General features: G+C 52.9%; 1 long non-coding RNA gene across 1 annotated transcript; it reads left to right on the top strand.

Annotated features, from left to right (window-relative positions):
• Positions 1–1246: 1246 nt before the first annotated feature.
• On the top strand, positions 1247–26792 carry LOC119963684. Its single transcript, XR_005460127.1, has 4 exons — positions 1247–1316; positions 2403–2473; positions 17840–18006; positions 26713–26792. It is a non-coding gene; the product is annotated as an uncharacterized LOC119963684 (long non-coding RNA).

Genomic DNA, 26792 nt, shown 5'->3' with positions numbered 1-26792 from the left:
TCGGTAGGCGGGGGGTGAGCCTCGGAGGCGGGGAGTGAGCCTCGGTAGGCGGGGGAGTGAGCCTCGGTAGGCTGCTCCTTCAGAGGGTTGGTGCAGACTTGATTGTCTGAAATGAAATGAAACAAAATGAAAATCGCTTATTGTCACGAGTAGGCTTCAATGAAGTTACTGTGAAAAGCCCCTAGTCGCCACATTCCGGCGCCTGTCCGGGGAGGCTGGTACGGGAATCGAACCGTGCTGCTGGCCTGCTTGGTCTGCTTTATAAGCCAGCGATTTAGCCCAGTGAGCTAAACCAGCCTCTAGGAATGGCCTCCTTCCGCACTCTAGGAATTCTCTTCGATGAAAAAGTGACTCAGTTTAAGGACAATTAGGGATGGGGACCAAATGCTGGGCAGCACGGTAGCACAGTGGTTAGCACAGCTCCAGGGACCCTGGTTCGCTTCCTGGCTTGGGTCACTGTCTGTGCGGAGTCTGCACGTTCCCCGTGTCTGCGTGGGTTTCCTCCGGGAGCTCCGGTTCCCTCCCACAAGTCCCGAAAGACGTGCTTGTTGGGTGAATTGGACATTCTGAATTCTCCCTCTGGGTACCTGAACAGGCGCCGGAATGTGGCGACTAGGGGCTTTTCACAGTAACTTCATTGTTAATGTAAGCCCACTTGTGACAATAATAAAGATTATTATTGTGCTGGCTTTGCCAGTGACACCCAAATGCCATGGAGGAATGAAGAGGTTTATGGTCACTCATCACCAAACTGTGCTGGGGTGAGCGATTCAGCAGGGCACAGGAACACAGTCATTATATTTGAATCCAAAGGACTAAGGACCCGTTAAAATTCAGCAGGGTTGGGTTAGTCAATATGTCATCTTCATATTTGCTTCATGTTTAACATTTGTTTTCTCTCTCTCCCCCAGTGCTCTGATTGTTTTCAGTAATCGGACGTACGTCATGAACACCTTGAGGGGGACAAAGGTGGCCGCATTTTGTATACCGACCTGAAGACCTTCCCCCAGCACCCAGTGACTGTGGAGTGAAAAATGTTCCCCCGAGTCAATTCTGACTGATTTCCTTCAGGGATCACCGGGTGAGTAATGGGCGCTGCAGCTAACTGACTGAACAAACTGACGATCAGCCGCGTACGGAATAGTTAACTGGTACATACAAAGCTGCCTTGCAGGGCCCCGATTGCCTCTCTCCCAGCCGGGGGCACGGGCACAATTCCCTCAAAGTGACTGAGATTTTCTCTCCTCCAGGTAAAACGGGATCTGATGTCGGAGATGAGGTATCTGGAGCTGGTGCTTGTGACAGACAATGCGATGGTGAGTGGTGTCGCCCTCTGTAGGCTGGAGGGAGTGAACGATGAACTGAGGTAATGGCGCTGGTGCCAACACACCGACGTCAACACTTGTACGATACAGAGACCTCAGTCCTACATTGCATGGTGGCACACGTGGATAGCACTGTGGCTTCACAGCGCCAGGGTCCCGGGTTCGATTCCCCGCTGGGTCACTGTCTGTGCGGAGTCTGCACGTTCTCCCCGTGTGTGCGTGGGTTTCCTCCGGGTGCTCCGGTTTCCTCCCACAGTCCAAAGCTGTGCAGGTTAGGATTGGCCATGCTAAATTGTCCCTTAGTGTCCAAAAAAAGGTTGGGAGGGATTATTGCGTTACGGGGATAGGGTGGAAGTGAGGGCTTAAGTGGGTCGGTGCAGACTCGATGGGCCGAATGGCCTCCTTCTGCGCTGTATGTTCTATGTTCAATGAGCTGTACTCCATCGCTGTAGGCATTGGTGACATCCATCAGTCGCTGCCCCTTCTCCAAAAAGGGGTCAGCCTAACAGCTTTCCGATGCTCATGGGGATGAGGAGCAGCAGGAAAATGGCCGGGCCGGCATTTATTGCCCATCCCTGAGGGAATTGAAGAATCAACCCATGCTGTGGGCCTGGAGTCACATATAGGCCAGACCAGGTAAGGACGGCAGATTCCTTCCCTAAAGGACATTCGTGACCCAGATGGATTTTTACAACAATCGGCAATGATTCATGGCCATCGTCAGACTTTGAAATCAAGATATTATTGGGTTCAATTTGCACCATCTGCGTACGGGATTCGAACCCGGGTTGCCGGAATATTACCCAGGGTCTCCTGTGCTAATAAAGAGAGAAACGCCGGATAAAATGCAGCAGGCTTGGCAGCGTCTGTGGAGAGAGAAACAGAGTTAATATTCGAGTCCATATGACTCTAACTCAAAACGTTGACTCTGTTTCTCTCTCCCAGATGATGCCAGGCTTTCCTGAGGTTCTCCCACGATGGGGAGTGAGTGGAATTGAGGGAAGTGGGTGGGATCATGGGGAACGTGGGTCAAGTCGTTTCCCCCGGAATGATCAATAATCATTGTTTCCCTTGCAGTACCAGAATGTGGGGAATAATAGAGATGATGTCGTGAAGAGAGTGATGACATTGGAAATGCGGTGGATCTGGTGAGTATGAGGCCTATGCTCACTAAAGCAGGCTAACCATTGGCTTCCAAATGAAGAAAGAACAAAGAAAAGTACAGCACAGGAACAGGCCCTTCGGCCCTCCAAGCCTGTGACCATGCTGCCCGTCTAAACTAAAATCTTCCACACCTGGGTCCGTATCCCTATTCCCATCCTATCATATTTGTCAAGATGCCCCTTAAATGTCACTATCGACCCTGCTTCTACCACTGTGGAGAAACAAAACAGTCAGCACTTCGATTTTGTGAAAGGACATTTATTTAACACAAGGTCGTGGATGGAATTAGAGTGACCACAGTCATTCCAAAATTCCCCTCTTACAAATGTAAGGCAAGTGATTATATAACACAGTAGCAATATCTAGGACAAAGGGCATTCTTTAGATTAGCAAAAAAGACAGACAACCTGTGATGAATGAGAATTCACATGGTATTATAATCTGATATATGCATCAATATTGTACGTGCAGGTGCACTACCTGACCACCAGGGGGAGTAGCTCTGGGAGACTCGAGAGTTGTACTGGGCTCCTCCCTTGCTCGCCCAGGATCCTCCCCCTGGAGCTGCTGTATAAGATCCGTGCCACAGGGTAGCCAGCCAGTTCACCGAAAGTTCAACGGCTAACAGGCTGGCTTTGTAAGTATATAAAACCGCTATTCTAATCCTACAAGCACGTGTCTGTAGAATTGTTGGTTCCAACGATACCGAGCAAAATTTAATACAGGCCTTGAGTTCCTGCCTAAGAAAATTATAATAGTTGTCTGCTGCCAGCAAAACAATGGGCAGCTGTACACTGTTACATTGTCTGACCTCTGACTGTGCACTGCTTCCTCCGCACTGTGTGTCTCACTCTCGCTCCTCTGTACCGTGCTCTGTCTCACTCTCCTGCTCTCTCTGTACCGTGCTCTGTCTCACTCTCCTGCTCTCTCCGCACTGTGCTCTGTCTCACTCTCCTGCTCTCTCCGCACTGTGCTCTGTCTCACTCTCCTGCTCTCTCTGCACTGTGCTCTGTCACACTCTCCTGCTCTCTCCGCACTGTGCTCTGTCTCACTCTCCTGCTCTCTCCGCACTGTGCTCTGTCTCACTCTCCTGCTCTCCCGCACTGTGCTCTGTCTCACTCTCCTGCTCTCTCGCACTGTGCTCTGTCTCACTCTCCTGCTCCTCTCCGCACTGCTGCTCTGTCTCTCTCTCCTGCTCTCTCTGCACTGTGCTCTGTCTCACTCTCCTGCTCTCTCCCGCACTGTGCTCTGTCTCACTCTCCTGCTCTCTCCGCACTGTGCTCTGTCTCACTCCCTGCTCTCTCCGCACTGTGCTCTGTCTCACTCTCCTGCTCTCTCCGCACTGTGCTCTGTCTCACTCTCCTGCTCTCTCCGCACTCTCTCTGTCTCACTCTCCTGCTCTCTCCGCACTGTGCTCTGTCTCACTCTCCTGCTCTCTCCGCACTGTGCTCTGTCTCACTCTCCTGCTCTCTCCGCACTGTGCTCTGTCTCACTCTCCTGCTCTCTCCGCACTGTGCTCTGTCTCACTCTCCTGCTCTCTCCGCACTGTGCTCTGTCTCACTCTCCTGCTCTCTCTGCCCTGTGCTCTGTCTCACTCTCCTGCTCTTCCGCACTGTGCTCTGTCTCACTCTCCTGCTCTCTCTGTACCGTGCTCTGTCTCACTCTCCTGCTCTCTCCGCACTGTGCTCTGTCTCGCTCTCCTGCTCTCTCCGCACTGTGCTCTGTCTCACTCTCCTGCTCTCTCTGCCCCGTGCTCTGTCTCACTCTCCTGCTCTCCCCGCACTGTGCTCTGTTTCACTCTCCTGCTCTCCCCGCACTGTGCTCTGTCTCACTCTCCTGCTCTCTCTGTACCGTGCTCTGTCTCACTCTCCTGCTCTCCCCGCACTGTGCTCTGTCTCACTCTCCTGCTCTCTCTGTACCGTGCTCTGTCTCACTCTCCTGCTCTCCCCGCACTGTGCTCTGTCTCACTCTCCTGCTCTCTCCGCACTGTGCTCTGTCTCACTACCCTGCTCTCCCCGCACTGTGCTCTGTCTCACTCCCCTGCTCTCTCCGCACTGTGCTCTGTCTCACTCTGCTGCTCTCTCCGCACTGTGCTCTGTCTCACTACCCTGCTCTCTCCGCACTGTGCTCTGTCTCACTCTGCTGCTCTCTCCGCACTGTGCTCTGTCTCACTACCCTACTCTCTCTGCACTGTGCTCTGTCTCTCTCTCCTGCTCTCTCTGCCCCGTGCTCTGTCTCACTCTCCTGCTCTCCCCGCACTGTGCTCTGTCTCACTCTCCTGCTCTCTCCGCACTGTGCTCTGTCTCTCTCTCCTGCTCTCTCCGCACTGTGCTCTGTCTCACTCTCCTGCTCTCTCCGCACTGTGCTCTGTCTCACTCTCCTGCTCTCTCCGCACTGTGCTCTGTCTCACTACCCTGCTCTCTCCGCACTGTGCTCTGTCTCACTCCCCTGCTCTCTCCGCACTGTGCTCTGTCCTCACTCCCCTGCTCTCTCCGCACTGTGCTCTGTCTCACTCTCCTGCTCTCTCCGCACTGTGCTCTCTCTCACTCCCCTGCTCTCTCCGCACTGTGCTCTGTCTCACTCTCCTGCTCTCACCGCACTGTGCTCTGTATCACTCTCCTGCTCTCTCCGCACTGTGCTCTGTCTCACTCCCCTGCTCTCTCCGCACTGTGCTCTGTCTCACTCTCCTGCTCTCTCCGCACTGTGCTCTGTCTCACTCCCCTGCTCTCTCCGCACTGTGCTCTGTCTCACTCTCCTGCTCTCACCGCACTGTGCTCTGTATCACTCTCCTGCTCTCTCCGCACTGTGCTCTGTCTCACTCCCCTGCTCTCTCCGCACTGTGCTCTGTCTCACTCTCCTGCTCTCCCCGCACTGTGCTCTGTCTCACTCTCCTGCTCTCTCCGCACTGTGCTCTGTCTCACTCTCCTGCTCTCCTCCGCACTGTGCTCTGTCTCACTCTCCTGCTCCTCCCCGCAACTGTGCTCTGTTTCACTCTCCTGCTCTCTCCGCACTGTGCTCTGTCTCACTCTCCTGCTCTCTCCGCACTGTGCTCTGTCTCACTCCCCTGCTCTCTCTGCACTGTGCTCTGTCTCACTCTCCTGCTCTCTCCGCACTGTGCTCTGTCTCACTCTCCTGCTCCCTCTGTACCGTGCTGTGTCTCACTCTCCTGCTCTCTCCGCACTGTGCTCTGTCTCACTCTCCTGCTCTCTCTGCCCCGTGCTCTGTCTCACTCTCCTGCTCTCTCCGCACTGTGCTCTGTCTCACTCTCCTGCTCTCTCCGCACTGTGCTCTGTCTCACTCTCCTGCTCTCTCCGCATTGTGCTCTGTCTCACTCCCCTGCTCTCTCTGCACTGTGCTCTGTCTCACTCTCCTGCTCTCTCCGCACTGTGCTCTGTCTCACTCCCTGCTCTCTCCGCACTGTGCTCTGTCTCACTCTCCTGCTCTCCCCGCACTGTGCTCTGTCTCTCTCTCCTGCTCTCTCCGCACTGTGCTCTGTCTCACTCCCCTGCTCTCTCTGCACTGTGCTCGTCTCACTCTCCTGCTCTCTCTGCACTGTGCTCTGTCTCACTCTCCTGCTCTCCCGCACGTGCTCTGTCTCACTCTCCTGCTCTCTCCGCACTGTGCTCTGCTCACTCTCCTGCTCTCCCCGCACTGTGCTCTGTCTCACTCTCCTGCTCTCCCGCACTGTGCTCTGTCTCACTCTCCTGCCTCCTCTGTACCGTGCTCTGTCTCACTCTCCTGCTCTCCCCGCACTGTGCTCTGTCTCACTCCCCTGCTCTCTCTGCACTGTGCTCTGTCTCACTCTCCTGCTCTCTCTGCACTGTGCTCTGTCTCACTCTCCTGCTCTCCCCGCACTGTGCTCTGTCTCACTCTCCTGCTCTCCCCGCACTGTGCTCTGTCTCTCTCTCCTGCTCTCTCCGCACTGTGCTCTGTCTCACTCCCCTGCTCTCTCTGCACTGTGCTCTGTCTCACTCTCCTGCTCTCTCTGCACTGTGCTCTGTCTCACTCTCCTGCTCTCTCCGCACTGTGCTCTGTCTCACTCTGCTGCTCTCTCCGCACTGTGCTCTGTCTCAGTCTCCTGCTCTCTCTGCACTGTGCTCTGCCTCACTCTCCTGCTCTCTCCGCACTGTGCTCTGTCTCTCTCTCCTGCTCTCTCCGCACTGTGCTCTGCCTCACTCTCCTGCTCTCTCTGCCCCGTGCTCTGTCTCACTCTCCTGCTCTCTCCGCACTGTGCTCTGTCTCACTCTCCTGCTCTCTCCGCACTGTGCTCTGTCTCACTCTCCTACTCTCTCCGCACTGTGCTCTGTCTCACTCTCCTGCTCTCTCCGCGCTGTGCTGCCTCACTCCCCTGCTCTCTCTGCACTGTGCTCTGCCTCACTCTCCTGCTCTCTCTGCCCCGTGCTCTGTCTCACTCTCCTGCTCTCTCCGCACTGTGCTCTGTCTCACTCTCCTGCTCCCTCTGTACCGTGCTCTGTCTCACTCTCCTGCTCTCTCTGTACCGTACTCTGTCTCACTCTCCTGCTCTCTCCGCACTGTGCTCTGTCTCACTCTCCTCCTCTCTCCGCACTGTGCTCTGTCTCACTCTCCTGCTCTCTCTGCACTGTGCTCTGTCTCACTCTCCTGCTCTCTCCGCACTGTGCTCTGTCTGACTCTCCTGCTCTCTCCGCACTGTGCTCTGTCTCACTCTCCTGCTCTCCTCCGCACTGTGCTCTGTCTCACTCTCCTGCTTCTCCGCACTGTGCTCTGTCTCACTCTCCTGCTCTCTCAGCCCGTGCTCTGTCTCTCTCTGCTCTCCGCACTGCGCTCTGTCTCACTCTCTGCTCTCTCCGCACTGTGCTCTGCTCTCTCCTACTCTCTCCGCACTGCTGTCTCACCTCCTGCTCTCCGCACTGCGCTCTGTCTCACTCTCCTGCTCTCTCCGCACGTGCTCAGTCTCACTCTCCTGCTCTCTCTGTACCGTGCTCTGTCTCACTTCCTGCTCTCCCGCACTGTGCTCTGTCTCACTCCTGCTCTCTACGCACTGTGCTCAGTCTCACTCTCTGCTCTCTGTACGTGCTCTGTCTCACTCTCCTGCTCTCTCGCACGTGCTCTGTCTCACTCTCTGCTCTCTCGCACTGTGCTCTGTCTCACTCTCCTGCTCTCTCGCACTGTGCTCTGTCTCACTCCTGCTCTCCGCACTGTGCTCTGTCTCACTCTCCTCTCTCCGCACTGTGCTCTGTCTCACTCTCCTGCTCTCCGCACTGTGCTCTGTCTCATACCCTTCTCTCTCCCACTGTGCTCTGTCTCACTCTCCTGCTCTCCGCACTGTGCTCTCTCACTCTCCTGCTCTCTCTGTACCGTGCTCTGTCTCACTCTCCTGCTCTCCCCGCACTGTGCTCTCTCCCTCTCTGCTCTCTCTGCCCTGGCTCTGTCTCACTCTCCTGCTCTCTCCGCACTGTGCTCGTCTCACTCTGCTCTCTCCGCACTGTGCTCTGTCTCACTCTCCTGCTCTCTCCGCACTGTGCTCTGTCTCACTCTCCTGTCTCCCGCAGTGCCTGTTCACTCTCTGCTCTCTCCGCACTGTGCTCGTCCTCTCTCTCTTCTCTCTCCGCACTGTGCTGTCTCACTCCCCTGCTCTCTCTGCACTGTGCTCTGTCTCACTCTCCTGCTCTTGTACCGTGCTTTGTCTCATCTCCTGCTCTCTCCGCACTGTGCTCTGTCTCACTCCGCTCTCTCCGCACTGTGCTCTGTCTCACTCTCCTGCTCTCCGCACTGTGCTCTGTCTCACTCTTGCTCTCCCGCACTGTGCTCTGTCTCACTCTCCTGCTTCTCTCCGCACTGTGCTCTGTCTCACTCTCCCTGCTCTCTCCGCACTGTGCTCGGTCTCACTCTCCTGCTCTCTCCGCACTGTGCTCTGTCTCACTACCCTGCTCTCCCGCACTGTGCTCTGTCTCACTCTCCTGCTCTCTCCGCACTGTGCTCTGTCTCACTCTCCTGCTCTCTCCGCACTGTGCTCTGTCTCACTCTCCTGCTCTCTCCGCACTGTGCTCTGTCTCACTACCCTGCTCTCTCCGCACTGTGCTCTGTCTTGTCTCTCCTGCTCTTCCGATCTGTGCTCTGTCTCACTCTCCTGCTCTCTCCGCACTGTGCTCTGTCTCACTCTCTGCTCTCTCCGCACTGTGCTCTGTCTCACTACCCTGCTCTCTCCGCACTGTGCTCTGTCTCTCTCTCCTGCTCTCTCCGCACTGTGCTCTGTCTCTCTCTCCTGCTCTCTCGCACTGTGCTCTGTCTCACTCTCTGCTCTCTCCGCACTGTGCTCTGTCTCACTCTCCTGCTATCTCCGCACTGTGCTCTGTCTCTCTCCTGCTCTCCGCATGTGCTCTGTCTCCTCTTGCTCTCGCACTGTGCTCTGTCTCACTCTCTGCTCTCTCCGCACTGTGCTCTGTCTCACTACCCTGCTCTCTCTGCACTGTGCTCTGTCTCACTCTCCTGCTCTCTCCGCACTGTGCTCTGTCTCTCTCTCCTGCTCTCTCTGCCCCGTGCTCTGTTTCACTCTCCTGCTCTCTCTGCCCCGTGCTCTGTCTCACTCCCCTGCTCTCTCCGCACTGTGCTCTGTCTCACTCTCCTGCTCTCTCCGCACTGTGCTCTGTCTCACTCTCCTGCTCTCTCCGCACGTGCTCTGTCTCACTCTCCTGCTCTCTTGCACTGTGCTCTGTCTCACTCCTGCTCTCTCCGCACTGTGCTCTGTCTCACTCTCTGCTCTCTCCGCACTGTGCTCTGTCTCACTCTCCTGCTCTCTCCGCCACTGTGCTCTGCTCACTCTCCTGCTCTCTCCGCACTGTGCTCTGTCTCACTCTCCTGCTCTCCTCCGCACTGTGCTCTGTCTCACTCTCCTGCTCTCATCCGCCCCGTGCTCTGTCTCACTCTCCTGCTCTCTCCGCACTGTGCTCTGTCTCACTACTCCTGCTCTCTCCGCACTGTGCTCTGTCTCACTCTCCTGCTCTCTCCGCACTGTGCTCTGTCTCACTCTCCTGCTCTCTCACGCACTGTGCTCTGTCTCACTCTCCTGCTCTCCTCCGCACTGTGCTCTGTCTCACTCTCCTGCTCTCTCCCGCACTGTGCTCTGTCTCACTCTCCTGCTCCCTCCGCACTGTGCTCTGTCTCACTACCCTGCTCTCTCCGCACTGTGCTCTGTCTCACTCTCCTGCTCTCTCCGCACTGTGCTCTGTCTCACTCTCCTGCTCTCTCCGCACTGTGCTCTGTCTCACTCTCCTGCTCTCTCCGCACTGTGCTCTGTCTCACTCTCCTGCTCTCTCCGCACTGTGCTCTGTCTCACTCTCCTGCTCTCTCCGCACTGTGCTCTGTCTCACTCTCCTGCTCTCTCCGCACTGTGCTCTGTCTCACTCTCCTGCTCTCTCCGCACTGTGCTCTGTCTCACTCCCTGCTCTCTCCGCCCTGTGCTCTGTCTCACTATCCCTGCTCTCTCCGCACTGGCTCTGTCTCACTCTCCTGCTCTCTCCGCACTGTGCTCTGTCTCACTCTCTGCTCTCTCCGCACTGTGCTCTGTCTCACTCTCCTGCTCTCTCCGCACTGTGCTCTGTCTCACTCTCCTGCTCTCTCGCACTGTGCTCTGTCTCACTCTCTGCTCTCTCCGCACTGTGCTCTGTCTCACTCTCCTCGCTCTCTCCGCACTGTGCTCTGTCTCACTCTCCTGCTCTCTCCGCACTGTGCTCTGTCTCACTCTCCTGCTCTCTCCGCACTGTGCTCTGTCTCACTCTCCTGCTCTCTCCGCACTGTGCTCTGTCTCACTCTCCTGCTCTCTCCGCACTGTGCTCTGTCTCACTCTCCTACTCTCTCCGCACTGTGCTCTGTCTCACTCTCCCTGCTCTCTCCGCACTGTGCTCTGTCTCACTCTCCTGCTCTCTCCTGCACTGTGCTCTGTCTCATCTCCCTGCTCTCTCCGCACTGTGCTCTGTCTCACTCTCCTGCTCTCTCCTGTCACTGTGCTCTGTCTCACTCTCCCTGCTCTCTCCGCACTGTGCTCTGTCTCACTCTCCTGCTCTCTCCCGCACTGTGCTCTGTCTCACTATCTCTGCTCTCTCCGCACTGTGCTCTGTCTCACTCTCTGCTCTCTCCGCACTGTGCTCTGTCTCACTCTCTGCTCTCTGCGCACTGTGCTCTGTCTCACTCTCCCTGCTCTCTCCGCACTGTGCTCTGTCTCACTCTCCTGCTCTCTCCGCACTGTGCTCTGTCTCACTCTCCTGCTCTCTCTGCACTGTGCTCTGTCTCACTCCCCTGCTCTCTCTGTACCGTGCTCTGTCTCACTCTCCTGCTCTCTCCGCACTGTGCTCTGTCTCACTCTCCTGCTCTCTCCGCACTGTGCTCTGTCTCACTCTCCCTGCTCTCTCCGCACTGTGCTCTGTCTCACTCTCCTGCTCTCCCCGCACTGTGCTCTGTCTCTCTCTCCTGCTCTCTCTGCACTGTGCTCTGTTTCACTACCCTGCTCTCTCTGTACCGTGCTCTGTCTCACTCTGCTGCTCTCTCTGTACCGTGCTCTGTCTCACTCTCCTGCTCTCTCCGCACTGTGCTCTGTCTCACTCTCCTGCTCTCTCCGCACTGTGCTCTGTCTCACTCTCCTGCTCTCTCCGCACTGTGCTCTGTCTCACTCTCCTGCTCTCTCCGCACTGTGCTCTGTCTCACTCTCCTGCTCTCCCGCACTGTGCTCTGTCTCTCTCTCCTGCTCTCCCGCACTGTGCTCTGTCTCACTCTCCTGCTCTCTCTGTACCGTGCTCTGTCTCTCTCTCCTGCTCTCTCCGCACTGTGCTCTGTCTCACTCTCCTGCTCTCTCCGCACTGTGCTCTGTCTCACTCTCCTGCTCTCTCCGCACTGTGCTCTGTCTCACTCTCCTGCTCTCTCCGCACTGTGCTCTGTCTCACTCTCCTGCTCTCTCCGCACTGTGCTCTGTCTCACTCTCCTGCTCTCCCCGCACTGTGCTCTGTCTCACTCTCCTGCTCTCTCAGCACTGTGCTCTGTCTCACTCTCCTGCTCTCTCCGCACTGTGCTCTGTCTCACTCTCCTGCTCTCTCCGCACTGTGCTCTGTCTCACTCTCCTGCTCTCTCCGCACTGTGCTCTGTCTCACTCTCCTGCTCTCCCCGCACTGTGCTCTGTCTCACTCTCCTGCTCTCTCCGCACTGTGCTCTGTCTCACTCTCCTGCTCTCTCTGCCCCGTGCTCTGTCTCACTCTCCTGCTCTCTCCGCACTGTGCTCTGTCTCACTCTCCTGCTCTCTCCGCACTGTGCTCTGTCTCACTCTCCTGCTCTCTCCGCACTGTGCTCTGTCTCACTCTCCTGCTCTCTCCGCACTGTGCTCTGTCTCACTCTCCTGCTCTCTCCGCACTGTGCTCTGTCTCACTACCCTGCTCTCTCCGCACTGTGCTCTGTCTCACTCTCCTGCTCTCACCGCACTGTGCTCTGTCTCACTCTCCTGCTCTCTCCGCACTGTGCTCTGTCTCACTCTCCTGCTCTCTCCGCACTGTGCTCTGTCTCACTCTCCTGCTCTCCCCGCACTGTGCTCTGTCTCACTCTCCTGCTCTCTCCGCACTGTGCTCTGTCTCACTCTCCTGCTCTCCCCGCACTGTGCTCTGTCTCACTCTCCTGCTCTCCCCGCACTGTGCTCTGTCTCTCTCTCCTGCTCTCTCCGCACTGTGCTCTGTCTCACTCTCCTGCTCTCCCCGCACTGTGCTCTGTCTCAGTCTCCTGCTCTCTCCGCACTGTGCTCTGTCTCACTACCCTGCTCTCTCCGCACTGTGCTCTGTCTCACTCTCCTGCTCTCCCCGCACTGTGCTCTGTCTCACTCTCCTGCTCTCCCCGCACTGTGCTCTGTCTCACTCTCCTGCTCTCTCCGCACTGTGCTCTGTCTCACTCTCCTGCTCTCTCCGCACTGTGCTCTGTCTCACTCTCCTGCTCTCCCCGCACTGTGCTCTGTCTCACTCTCCTGCTCTCTCTGTACCGTGCTCTCTCTCACTCTCCTGCTCTCTCTGTACCGTGCTCTGTCTCACTCTCCTGCTCTCTCTGCACTGTGCTCTGTCTCACTCTCCTGCTCTCTCTGTACCGTGCTCTGTCTCACTCTCCTGCTCTCTCTGTACCGTGCTTTGTCTCACTCTCCTGCTCTCTCCGCACTGTGCTCTGTCTCACTCTCCTGCTCTCCCCGCACTGTGCTCTGTCTCACTCTCCTGCTCTCTCCGCACTGTGCTCTGTCTCACTCTCCTGCTCTCTCCGCACTGTGCTCTGTCTCACTCTCCTGCTCTCCCCGCACTGTGCTCTGTCTCACTCTCCTGCTCTGCCCGCACTGTGCTCTGTCTCACTCTCCTGCTCTCTCCGCACTGTGCTCTGTCTCACTCTCCTGCTCTCTCCGCACTGTGCTCTGTCTCACTCTCCTGCTCTCCCCGCACTGTGCTCTGCATCACTCTCCTGCTCTCTCCGCACTGTGCTCTGTCTCGCTCTCCTGCTCTCTCCGCACTGTGCTCTGTCTCACTCTCCTGCTCTCTCCGCACTGTGCTCTGTCTCACTCTCCTGCTCTCTCCGCACTGTGCTCTGTCTCACTCTCCTGCTCTCTCTGCCCCGTGCTCTGTCTCTCTCTCCTGCTCTCCCCGCACTGTGCTCTGTCTCACTACCCTGCTCTCTCCGCACTGTGCTCTGTCTCACTCTCCTGCTCTCCGCACTGTGCTCTGTCTCACCTCCTGCTCTCTCCGCACTGTGCTCTGTCTCACTCTCCTGCTCTCTCCGCACTGTGCTCTGTCTCACTCTCCTGCTCTCTCCGCACTGTGCTCTGCCTCACTCTCCTGCTCTCTCCGCACTGTGCTCTGCCTCACTCTCCTACTCTCTCCGCACTGTGCTCTGTCTCACTCTCCTGCTCTCTCCGCACTGTGCTCTGTCTCACTCCCCTACTCTCTCCGCACTGTGCTCTGTCTCACTCTCCTGCTCTCTCCGCACTGTGCTCTGTCTCACTCCCCTACTCTCTCTGCACTGTGCTCTGTCTCACTCTCCTGCTCTCTCCGCACTGTGCTCTGTCTCACTACCCTGCTCTCTCCGCACTGTGCTCTGTCTCACTCTCCTGCTCTCTCCGCACTGTGCTCTGTCTCACTCTCCTGCTCTCTCCGCACTGTGCTCTGTCTCACTCTCCTGCTCTCTCCGCACTGTGCTCTGTCGCACTCTCCTGCTCTCTCCGCACTGTGCTCTGTCGCACTCTCCTGCTCTCTCCGCACTGTGCTCTGTCTCACTCTCCTGCTCTCTCCGCACTGTGCTCTGTCTCACTCTCCTGCTCTCTCCGCACTGTGCTCTGTCTCACTCTCCTGCTCTCTCCGCACTGTGCTCTGTCTCACTCTCCTGCTCTCTCCGCACTGTGCTCTGTCTCACTCTCCTGCTCTCTCCGCACTGTGCTCTGTCTCACTCTCCTGCTCTCTCTGCACTGTGCTCTGTCTCTCTCTCCTGCTCTCCCCGCACTGTGCTCTGTCTCACTACCCTGCTCTCTCCGCACTGTGCTCTGTCTCACTCTCCTGCTCTCTCTGCCCCGTGCTCTGTCTCACTCTCCTGCTCTCTCCGCACTGTGCTCTGTCTCACTCTCCTGCTCTCTCCGCACTGTGCTCTGTCTCACTCTCCTGCTCTCCCCGCACTGTGCTCTGTCTCACTCTCCTGCTCTCTCCGCACTGTGCTCTGTCTCACTCTCCTGCTCTCTCCGCACTGTGCTCTGTCTCACTCTCCTGCTCTCTCTGTACCGTGCTCTGTCTCACTCTCCTGCTCTCTCCGCACTGTGCTCTGTCTCACTCTCCTGCTCTCTCCGCACTGTGCTCTGTCTCACTCTCCTGCTCTCTCCGCACTGTGCTCTGTCTCTCTCTCCTGCTCTCTCCGCACTGTGCTCTGTCTCACTACCCTGCTCTCCCCGCACTGTGCTCTGTCTCACTCTCCTGCTCTCTCCGCACTGTGCTCTGTCTCACTCCCCTGCTCTCTCCGCACTGTGCTCTGTCTCACTCTCCTGCTCTCTCCGCACTGTGCTCTGTCTCACTCCCCTGCTCTCTCCGCACTGTGCTCTGTCTCACTCTCCTGCTCTCTCCGCACTGTGCTCTGTCTCACTCTCCTGCTCTCTCCGCACTGTGCTCTGTCTCACTCTCCTGCTCTCTCCGCACTGTGCTCTGTCTCACTCTCCTGCTCTCTCCGCACTGCGCTCTGTCTCACTCTCCTGCTCTCCCCGCACTGTGCTCTGTCTCACTCTCCTGCTCTCTCCGCACTGTGCTCTGTCTCACTCTCCTGCTCCCTCTGTACCGTGCTCTGTCTCACTCTCCTGCTCTCCCCGCACTGTGCTCTGTCTCACTCTCCTGCTCTCTCTGCACTGTGCTCTGTCTCACTCTCCTGCTCTCCCGCACTGTGCTCTGTCTCACTCTCCTGCTCCCTCTGTACCGTGCTCTGTCTCACTCTCCTGCTCTCCCCGCACTGTGCTCTGTCTCACTCTCCTGCTCTCTCCGCACTGTGCTCTGTCTCACTCTCCTGCTCTCTCCGCACTGTGCTCTGTCTCACTCTCCTGCTCTCTCCGCACTGTGCTCTGTCTCACTCTCCTGCTCTCTCCGCACTGTGCTCTGTCTCACTCTCCTGCTCTCTCCGCACTGTGCTCTATCTCACTACCCTGCTCTCTCTGTACCGTGCTCTGTCTCTCTCTCCTGCTCTCTCCGCACTGTGCTCTGTCTCACTCTCCTGCTCTCTCCGCACTGTGCTCTGTCTCACTCTCCTGCTCTCTCTGCACTGTGCTCTGTCTCACTCTCCTACTCTCTCCGCACTGTGCTCTGTCTCACTCTCCTGCTCTCTCCGCACTGTGCTCTGTCTCTCTCTCCTGCTCTCTCCGCACTGTGCTCTGTCTCACTCTCCTACTCTCTCCGCACTGTGCTCTGTCTCACTCTCCTGCTCTCTCCGCACTGTGCTCTGTCTCACTCTTCTGCTCTCTCCGCACTGTGCTCTGTCTCACTACCCTGCTCTCTCCGCACTGTGCTCTGTCTCACTCTCCTGCTCTCTCCGCACTGTGCTCTGTCTCACTCTCCTGCTCTCTCCGCACTGTGCTCTGTCTCTCTCTCCTGCTCTCTCCGCACTGTGCTCTGTCTCACTCTCCTGCTCCCTCTGTACCGTGCTCTGTCTCTCTCTCCTGCTCTCTCTGTACCGTGCTCTGTCTCACTCTCCTGCTCTCTCCGTACTGTGCTCTGTCTGACTCCCCTGCTCTCTCTGCCCCGTGCTCTGTCTCACTCTCCTGCTCTCTCCGCACTGTGCTCTGTCTCACTCTCCTGCTCTCTCTGCACTGTGCTCTGTCTCACTCTCCTGCTCTCTCCGCACTGTGCTCTGTCTCACTCTCCTGCTCTCTCTGCACTGTGCTCTGTCTCACTACCCTGCTCTCTCAGCCCCGTGCTCTGTCTCTCTCTCCTGCTCTCTCCGCACTGTGCTCTGTCTCACTCTCCTGCTCTCTCCGCACTGTGCTCTGCCTCACTCTCCTGCTCTCTCTGTACCGTGCTCTGTCTCACTCTCCTGCTCTCTCCGCACTGTGCTCTGTCTCACTCTCCTGCTCCCTCTGTACCGTGCTCTGCCTCACTCTCCTGCTCTCTCTGTACCGTGCTCTGTCTCACTCTCCTGCTCTCTCCGCACCGTGCTCTGTCTCACTCTCCTGCTCTCTCCGCACTGTGCTCTGTCTCACTCTCCTGCTCTCTCCGCACTGTGCTCTGTCTCACTCTCCTGCTCTCTCTGCACTGTGCTCTGTCTCACTCTCCTGCTCTCCCGCACTGTGCTCTGTCTCACTCTCCTGCTCTCTCCGCACTGTGCTCTGTCTCACTCTCCTGCTCTCTCTGCACTGTGCTCTGTCTCTCTCTCCTGCTCTCTCCGCACTGTGCTCTGTCTCACTCTCCTGCTCTCTCCGCACTGTGCTCTGTCTCACTCTCCTGCTCCCTCTGCACCGTGCTCTGTCTCACTCTCCTGCTCTCTCCGCACTGTGCTCTGTCTCACTCTCCTGCTCTCTCCGCACTGTGCTGTCTCACTCCCCTGCTCTCTCCGCACTGCGCTCTGTCTGACTCTCCTGCTCTCTCCGCACTGTGCTCTGTCTCACTCCCCTGCTCTCTCCGCACTGTGCTGTCTGACTCTCCTGCTCTCTCCGCACTGTGCTCTGTCTCACTCTCCTGCTCTCTCCGCACTGTGCTCTGTCTCACTCTCCTGCTCTCTCCGCACTGTGCTCTGTCTCACTCTTCTGCTCTGCATTGCTCCCAAAGAGTCAGAGTGTTTTACATGACAGAAAGAGGCCCTTCGGCCCATTATTTCAATACTGGCCATCAAGTACCTACCTATTTGAATCCCATTGTCCAGCACTTGATCCCTGGCCTTGTTTGCTGTGCTGTTTGAAGTGAATTTAGATAAATGTTGTCAGGGTTCCCGCCTCTCCCACCCTTTCAGACAGCGACTTCCAGATTCCCATCACCCTCTGGGTGAAAAGGATTTTCCTCAAATCCCCTCGAAACGTCCGGCTCCTTAACTTCGATTTTCCCTCCCTGGTTATGTCTCTGTAACTATGGGGAAAAGATCTTTCCTATCTCCTTCCTATAGTGCGGTGACCAGAACAGCACACGGTGCTCTAGCTGTGATTGAATGAGTGTTTTATCGAGCTCCATCATCGCCTCCTTGCTCTGTGCTGTGTGCTCTGTGTGCCTGCCAGATGTGTAATGTCTCCCAGTGCATCTCAATCCCATAGTCCCACCTTTGCCAGATGTTGAAACTTTAACCTGTGGCAGAGACATCACATTGTGCTGTGATAGCCAATCCTCACTGGCAGGGCTGGGTATTGTACTGTTGATCTCTTTGCAATAAATGGGGCACCTCCTTCTCTGCTGCTATTGTGCATTTGGTGCTATTGTAACATTCATAGAATTTACAGTGCGGAAGGAGGCCATTCGGCCCATCGAGTCTGCACCGACCCTTGGAAAGAGCACCCTACTTAAGGTCAGGCCTCCACCCTATCCCTGTAACCCAGTAACCCCACCTAACCTTTTTGGACACTAAGGAACAATTTATCATGGCCAATCCACCTAACCTGCACGTCTTTCAGGACTTGTGGGAGGAAACCGGAGCACCCGGAGGAATCCCACGCACACACGGGGAGAACGTGCTGACTCCACACAGACAGTGACCTAAGCTGGGAATCGAACCTGGGACCCTGGAGCTGTGAAGCAACAGTGCTAAACACTGTGCTACCGTGCCTCCCGAATACAGTTTATTTCAATTTGGTCTTGTATCTGTTTGGGACAGTCAGTTTCAGATCAGTCACCTGACCTCCCAACACATTTCTTGTTTTGTAGTACTACAGACCCTTCAACCTTCGCATCGCTCTGATTGGAATTGAGGTGTGGACCACTGACCAAATCACTGTCAGCAGCAGTGCCACAATGACCCTCAACCATTTCATGACTTGGAGGTTTGATAACCTTCTGCAAAGACTGCACAATGACAACGCCCATCTCATCACGTGAGTACCCGACACCCAACATACTTCATCAAACTAACACTGTTTAAAGATGTGGGATTTATGGGATGTGTGTGTGTCATTGACCAGGCCAGCATTTATTGTCCATCCCTAGTTACCCTTCGGAAGGTGGTGGTGAGCTGCTGCCTTGAGCCGCTGCAGTCCCTGAGGTGTAGGTATACCCACTGCGCTGTTAGGGAGGGAGTTCCAGGATGTTGTCCCAGCGACAGTGAAGGAACGGCCGATATATTTCCAAGTCAGGATGGTGAGTGACTTGGAGGGGAACCTCCAGGTGGTGGGGTTCCCAGGTACCTGCAGCTCTTGTCCTTCTAGATGGTAGTGGTCGTGGGTTTGGAAGGTGCTGTCTAAGGAACCTTGGGCAGTTACTGCAGTCTATCGTGTAGATGGTACACACGGCGGCCACTGTTCATCGGTGGTGGAGGGTTTGAATGTTTGTGGAAGGGGGAGCAGCCTTCTTTGTCCTGGATGGTGTGGAGCTTCTTGAGTGTTGTTGGAGCTGCACTCATCCAGGCAAGTGGGGAGTATTCTATTACACCCCTGACTTGTGCCTTGGAGATGGTGGACAGGCTTTGGGGAGCCAGGAGGTGAGTTACGCGCCGTAGGATTCCCAGCCACTGACCTGCCCTGGTAGCCACAGTATTAATGTGGCTAGTACAATTCAGTTTCTGATCAGTGGTAACCCCCAGGATGCTGATTGTGTGGGATTCAGCGATGGTAATGCCATTGAATGTCAAGAAGCGATGGTTAGATCCTCTCCTGTAGGAGATGGTCATTACCTGGCAGTTGTGTGACGTGAATGTAACTAACCGCTTGTCAGCCCCAAGCCTGGATATTGTCCAGGTCTTGCTGCATTTGGACATGGACGGCTTCATTATCTGAGGAGTTATGAATGATGCTGAACATTCTGCAGTCATCCGCAAACATCCCCACTTCTGACCTTATGATGGAAGGGACGTCATTGATGAAGCAGCTGAAGATGGTTGGGCCGAGGACACTACCCTGAGGAACTCCTGCAGTGATGTCCTGGAGCTGAGATGATTGACTTCCAACCACCACAACCACCTTCCTTTGTGCCGGGTATGACTCCAACCAGCGGAGAGGCTTCCCCCTGATTCCCATTGACTCCAGTTTAGCGAGGGCCCCTTGATGCCGCACTCGGTCTAATGCTGCCTTGGTGTCAAAGGGCAGTCACTCACCTCACCTCTGGCATTCAACTCTTTTGTCCATGTTGGAACCGAGGCTGGAATGAGGTCAGGAGCTGAGAGACCGTGGCGAAACATCGTAGCGTGCGGTGAGATTGCTTTGCCAGTTGCCAATCTGTGCTGCCTTTATCCGAGGCACTGTGATCCTCACCCAGTGCAATCGAAGATTACGGGCTGGATTCTCCGATCCTGCAGCTATGTCCGTCCGGCGGGGGGGCCCATCCAGGGCGGAGCAGCGGGGGAGGGCCTCAGGTGACGTCCTGAGGTGTCCAATCGGCGTGTGGCATTTTTGAGGGGGCGGAGCATCGCAAAAAAATGGCGCCGCCTCCCATTCCGCCATAACGGGGATTCTCCGGCTGATTGCTGAACGTGATTTTGGTGTCGGCGATCGGAGAATCCTGCCCATATTATTTGGAATACACACAAGGGGAAATGTTCAATGAGGGAATGAGATTATTTAAGGGGGTGCTGGTGGTTACCATCTCTGACCCTGCTAGAGCCAAGGTTCAAAGCTCCTGTTTCTAACAGTTTGTCCAATTGCTCTTTGACTCTTTATCTGTCTGGGGAATGTCCACACTTAGGGCACTGGGGTTATTATAAGGAGATCTGTTAGTGGCACAATATGGGAATAATCTCACATGAGAGCAGGATAGAGCACAGTCATATCTCTGAGTACAACCTTCCCCAGTCTGACGCCCAATCAGGACAAAACAATTTGACCAGGTCTGATGAATGTAGGAAATTGTCATATTTTAAATTTGACACAGTAATGTTATTAAAATCTGGGTGAAGATGCATACAGACAGTATTTCTGCTAAATCTGTGATCAACGGGTTGTAAAATGGAGGTAATCATCAATTTTGCAGCTGAAGTGTTCTGCTAATAGATCTGGAGAACCATTTACTTGTTTACAGGTAGCTAGCCAATCGAATATTGTTTATGTTTCAAGGAAACTAGCCGACAATATAAATACTGATACCAAAAGCTTCTATAAGAGGAACGATCACTAGGGAGACGGTATTGACTAAACTGATGGGATTAAGGGCAGATAAGTCTCCGGGACCTGATGGCCTGCACTCTAGGGCATTAAAGGAGACGGCAGCAGAGATAGTGGATGGATTGGTTATGATATTTCAGAATTCCCTGGATTCTGGAAGGGTCCCAGTGGATTGGTAACACGCTAATGTCATGCCCTGATTCAAAAAGGGAGAGAATCAAAAAGTAGGAAGCTATAGACCGGTTAGCTTAACCTCCGTGGTGGGGAAACTGCTGGAATTAATCATTAAGGAGGAGATGACTGAACATTTGGAAAGACAAAGCTCAATCCACCATTGTCAGCGTGGTTTTATGAAGAGTACGTCATGCTTGGTAAACTTTCTGGAGTTCTTTGAGGGTTTGGCCAGCAAGGTGGATAATTGGAAACCTGTGAATGTGGTACATCTAAACTTCCAGAAGGCTTTTGACAAGGTGCCACATAAAAGACTTATCCAGAAGGTGAGATGGCAAGGGGATTGAGGGTGGAGTACTAGATTGGATTGAGGATTGGCTGACTGACAGAAAGCAGAGGGTTGGGGAGGCCTTGGAGAGAGTCAACTCTTCCTCCTCATGTGCGAGGCTTAGTCTCATCCAATTTAAGGTGCTGCACCGGGCCCACATGTCCGGGACTAGGATGAGTAGGTTCTTCGGGGGTGAGGACAGGTGTACCAGATGTTCGGGGAGTCCTGCGAACCACGCCCATATGTTCTGGGCATGCCCAGCACTGGAAGAATTCTGGAAGGGGGTGGCGGGGACGGTGTCGAGGGTGGTTGGATCCAGGGTCTAAGCCAGGCTGGGGACTCGCGATTTTTGGGGTTGGGGTGGAGCCGGGAGTGCAGGAGGCGAAAGAGGCCGGGGTCCTGGCCTTTGCGTCCCTAGTAGCCCGTCGAAGGATTCTGTTACAATGGAAGGATGCGAGGCCCCCAAGTGTGGAGACCTGGATCAGTGACATGGCGGGATTTATAAAATTGGAAAAGGTCAAATTTCCCCTGAGAGGATCAATACAAGGGTTCTATAAACGGTGGCAGCCTTTTCTGGACTTCCTGGCTCAGAGATAGGTAACTGGGTCAATAGCAGCAGCAACCCGGGGGGGGGGGGGGGGGGGGGGGGGGTGGCATTATTGTAGTGTTTATGCTTTAACTTTATAGTGTGTTAATTTGCGTTGTTGTTAAAATGCTGGGTTGTTCATGGGGATGGGGCGAATGTATATGATTGTTAATATTATTGTTATTTTCGGTATTTTACTAAGGTGCGTTATTGTTGTATAAAATCAAAATTTCTCAATAAAAATTATTTAAAAAAAAAAGAAAAAAAAAAGAAAGCAGAGGGTTGGGATCAATGGCTCCTGGCTGGTGCACTGTAACCAGCGGGGTGCCGCAGGGGTCAGTCCTCGGACCTCAACTGTTAACAATCTATATAAATGATCTGCAAGCTGGGACAGAGTGTGACATAGCAACATTTGCGGATGATACCAAAATAGCTGGGAAAGCAGGCAGTGAAGAGGAGATACAGATTTTACAGACAGATATAGATAGGCTAGGAGATTGGGGTAAAATTTGGCAGATGGAGTTTAATGTGGATCAGTATGAGGTTATCCATTTTGGTCAAAAAAATAGAAAGGCAAATTATGAACTCAATGGAAAGGAGATTCAAGATGCCTTTGGGCAGAGGGATCTGGGCAGAGGGATCTGGGCAGAGGGATCTGGGCAGAGGGATCTGGGTGTCTTTGTTCATGAATCACAGAAAGTCGGTACGCAGGCTCAGCATGTAATTAGAAAGGCAAATGGAAAGTTGGCATTTATTGCAAAAGGACTGGAGTATAAAAGTAGATTATTGTTGCAATTGTACAGGGTGTTGCTGAGACCACATCTGGAGTATTGTGTCCAGTTGTGGTCTCCTTATTTGAGGAAGGATGTGGTGGCGTAGGAGGCAGTTCAGAGGAGGTTCACTAGATTGATTCTGGGAGTGAAAAGGTTGATGTATGAGGAGAAATTAAACAGTTTGGGTTTACAAGGATGAGAGGGGATCTGATCGAGGATATAAAATACGAAAAGGGATTGATAATACAAAGGTGGACCATGGATATAGATTGAGAGGCGGTAGATTTAGAACTGAGATGAGGAGGAACTACTTCTCACAGAGGGTGGTGAATTTGTGGAACTCGCTGCCCCACAGTGCGGTGGAATGTGTGGCATTAAATGGTTTAAAGAAAGAGATAGATATATTTTTGATAGAAAGTCCTTTAGCAATAAACGCTAACATTCCATTTGCCTTTTTAATTACATGCTGTAGCTGCATACTGACTTTCTGCAATTCATGAACATAGACACCCAGATCCCTCTACCCAGGCATATCTTGGATCTGGTTTCCAGTGAGATAATAATTTGCCTTTCTATTTTTTCAGCCAAAAATGGATAACCTCACATTATCTACATTAAACTCCATCTGTCAAATCTTGGCCCAATCTCCTAACCTACCTATATCCCTACTTAGGAACATAGGAATAGGTACAGAAGTAGGCAATTCAGCCCCTCGAGCCTGCTCCGCTATTCAACCATTTCATGGCTGATCTCTTCCTGGTCGCAAATCCACCTCCCCACCGGTTCCCCATAGCCCTTTAACCCTTTTTCTAAAATTAGAAATATATTAAATCCGTCTTGAAACCCTTTAATGACTCAGATTCCACAGTACTACGATAGAGATGATGTAATTAAGGGGTGAAGCCTCATCTGTCTGAAAAAGTTAGTTCTTCCTGGGATTTGAATCTGAACAGAGGTGTTTCTGTTTGCGCTCTGAATGGGCCCCTCTCCAAAGATTCTGTGCTGAGAAAAACAAGTAAAAACCTAGCTGTTAACTTTATTCGTAAGTGGTTTTAAAAAATATATTGATTTGCTTAATTGGAATATAGTGGCAGATTTTGGAAGTAAGTGTCAGGGCCTTTCTGTTGATTCCCTTATTTTCCCATTCTTTATTTTTTACCATGATCATTTTGATCCATGGATGTTTATTGGACATCAAGTGGCAGACAGAATGAGGAATTCAATAAGTTGCAGCATAGTATATTTTGCTAGCTTTGGATAACAGGACTCAGACTTTGTGGCACCCGAGAGATGGGATAGGACTCGATTCGATTGGTAGGCAGGTGGCCAATGAATTGGCCAAAAGGCCTTATTCTGCCCAGTGACAGATGGTGATATGATCCTGCCTGAGTGGTATGATTTCTAGAGGCCTCAGGAAAGTGGAGTTGGGTCCCTGGACACTCAGGAGAAGGACCTGCTCTCTCTCTCTCTCTCTCTCTCTCGTATTTTCTCCGGAAAAGCTGCTGTATTTCGGAAACTGCACACACCTGAATGAATCCACAGTGAAAAGCATTGCAGACAGGAAAGCAGCAATCTCAATCTGAAAGCCTGATTTGAAGGACAGTGTGCTAGAAACAAACATATGAAACAAAGACTTTATCTTTTACTTTTACTTGTTATTTTCACCCCTCTCTTCCCCTCTGTGTTTGCTTATCTTGTACCGGTTGGGGGCAAGTTAAAGTGGGGGATTAGGAATTAGATAATAGTTGACTAATTGTATTTTCTGCATATCTGATTATCATTCTTGTTATTAATAAACAGTACTTGTGTTTAAATTTACATAACTGGTGACTTTGGGCAGCCAATGTCCAGAGGCTTTGGGTATTTTATTAAAAGGTATTGGTTAATTCACTTGTGTTGTGACTCTGGGTCAAGGGGGACTGGAATTGACTGGCCATAATCTCAAAGGGTTGTGATGTAAGTTAAAGTTCCTGCTTTCACTGAAATCCTGTTCTAACTGTTAAGCTGTTTGTCTTTTGTTAATGCGGTTAATTCTGTGTTTAAATTAACATTTTAAAAAACATAAAAGATACCTATTGGTCATTGTTATCACTCCTGTGGAGCGGTCAGCTTTTCTCACAGTTTTATTAATTAGGATTCCCATTGTTGGGTTCCCATTTGGGATCCTACCACAGGATACTTATTTTTCCGTTTTACGGTTTTTTCCTCCTGGGACCCCCTTCCTCCCCAACCCACCCATGCCTTGCCCTTCATCCCCTTCCGTTGCCTCTGTCTTGTCTTCTCCCTGCCAAGCCCTTGCCCTGCAGAATTACAAACCCCTCCCCACTCCTCTCCTCCCCTCCCCTCCCATGCCTTACCGCTAGGATCGTACCTGGAGCCTTGCCTCTGCCCCCCCCCCCCCCCCCCCCCCCCCCCCCCCACCGAAGACATTATGATGCTGACTACGAAACCTGTGCAGGGCGGAGCTGCCGTCATTGCCGCATGACACGAGGTCGGCGGAGGTTCCTGAGCTCACCAGTGACGTGTGGCTGATTCTGTCCGATTCTGAATCCCTCTGGTCTAATTTGTTGTCCGTGTGATCTTTGGAGGTATTGTGGGGATGGGATTCCAGTCAGCTGCTTTCATAAAGAGCATTCCTGACATGCTAATGTTATTGAATATGTTGTCCCGACATGGGAAGCCCACCCCACCACTGAGATCTGGAACAGATGTCTGAAACCTGCTTTTATGCTGACGAGACATTGATATCTCTGCTCCCTGATAGATTTACCATTCGGTTCCGGCAGCACTTTGCCATTACTGGAACTCAGTAGAAATTTAAGTTAAAACTTCTCAGGTGCAAATAGGAATTGTTTTATTTGTCTTCTATTGATTACAATTTGAAAGTCATTTAAAAGGCAATTCGTAGACAATTTGAAGCTTTCAAAGAATCACAGAAATTATCTTCTTGCTCAGGCAAACAGCTCGCAGTAACTTTAAAAGTCAAAGTCTGAAAATGAAATATGAATACAGGGAGACAGTGAATAGTTCAGATCAAAGTATAGATGATTCATGAAAAGAGAGAGAGAAAGAAATCCGGCTAATGATCCAGCCCAGCTCCAGCTTCAACTAAAAATGGCCGAATGAAACTTATAGCTTGTCTTAAGCCATCTAATCTCACCCCAATATAATCCCAATTGGTTTGGGTTAGACTCAAACACATCTGATTTGACGGCAAGCTGTCCATCTTTAATATGCAACATTAGTTCTAAATCTTTCGTATCTGCATACTTGAGTATGTTAAAGAATGCAATATTATGCTGTTATCAAGGCCAGTTTGAACTGGTCTTTTGCTGGCTTAGCTGTTATAACAATAGAGCCTTCATGTTACCTTGTCGTTGCTGTTGCTATGGATCCTCCACTGTCCTTGGGCACTGTCTTGAAAAATGTATTCATTAAATCAGTTAAAGTGTTTGTTTTAATCTAGTAAAGTGAATTATGCTGTGCTGTTTTGCAAACTGTTATGTTTTGAGATGACCTGAGGTTATTCCTCACTCTCTCTGCTGGTTACAGGTACATCCCCATTAATCATCCATGGATCAAAAATGATAATGGAAAAATAAAAGAATGGAGAAATAAGGGAATAAACAAGAATTACCCTTACAAAGGGCAGAACCATTAATTCCTGCCCCATGAACCTGTAATGGCGTTAGATCAAAATGATTTACTTCTACTTGTGCCATTAGTTCATATGCTTTGTACATTCAGCAAAGGACATTTTAAAATTTACTTTCTATTCCCTACAGTGACTTTATTCATTGATCTTTGTTAAACTCTTTGTCACTTCTTGTAGCACTCTGCTTGTCTCTGTCCCCAATACTATATTCCTCCGATGCCTTCCCATTTCCTTTTTGGATTTTTGAACTACTCTAGATTCATCCATTCTCAGCCTCTCTCACGTTCTTTTACATTTCCGAGATCTGCTCTCTCTCTCGTACATCTCTCCTGTTTGGGCAGCACGGTAGCATAATGGTTAGCACTGTGGCTTCACAGCGCCAGGGTCCCAGGTTCGATTCCTGGCTTGGGTCACTGTCTGTGCGGAGTCTGCATGTTCTCCCCGTGTCTGCGTGGGTTTCCTCCGGGTGCTCCGGTTTCCTCCCACAGTCCAAAGACGTGCTGTTAGATGGATTGGCCATGATAAATTGCCCGTAGTGTCCAAAAGATTAGGAGGGGTTATTGGGTTACGGGGATTGGGTTGAAGTGAGGGCTTAAGTGGGTCGGTGCAGACTCGATGGGTCGAATGGCCTCCTTCTGCACTGTATGTTCTATGTTCTTTGATGCATTGGGGAGTGCTGTCTGTCACTCTCCATCTCTTTCCCCCTCTCCCTCAGCTCTGTCTTCATACCCTCAGAGCTTCCTTTATTTCAGTTTAAAACATTTGTCTTGGACCCACTCTTCCTTCCTTCAAACTGTAAGTGAAATTCTATCATCTCATGATCCTTGCTATCTAGAGGTGCCTTCATCATGAAGTCTTAATGAATCTAATCTTGTTGTGCATTACCAGAGATTGTATAGTCAATCTGTCAGTGATGGTAGGTTTGAGAGCTGCACAGCCAAAATATTCTCTGTAAATCTTGATTTTTCTTTTTCAGAGGTCGGGATTTTGATGATGGCCTTGGAGGTTTGGCATTGTTGGGCAGCATATGTTCAAAGCACAATTCTGGAGGAGTAA

Source organism: Scyliorhinus canicula, chromosome 3 (assembly GCF_902713615.1).
Source record: "Scyliorhinus canicula chromosome 3, sScyCan1.1, whole genome shotgun sequence".
Classification (NCBI taxonomy): Eukaryota; Metazoa; Chordata; class Chondrichthyes; order Carcharhiniformes; family Scyliorhinidae; genus Scyliorhinus; species Scyliorhinus canicula.
This window is presented reverse-complemented; position numbering and strand designations above follow the sequence as displayed.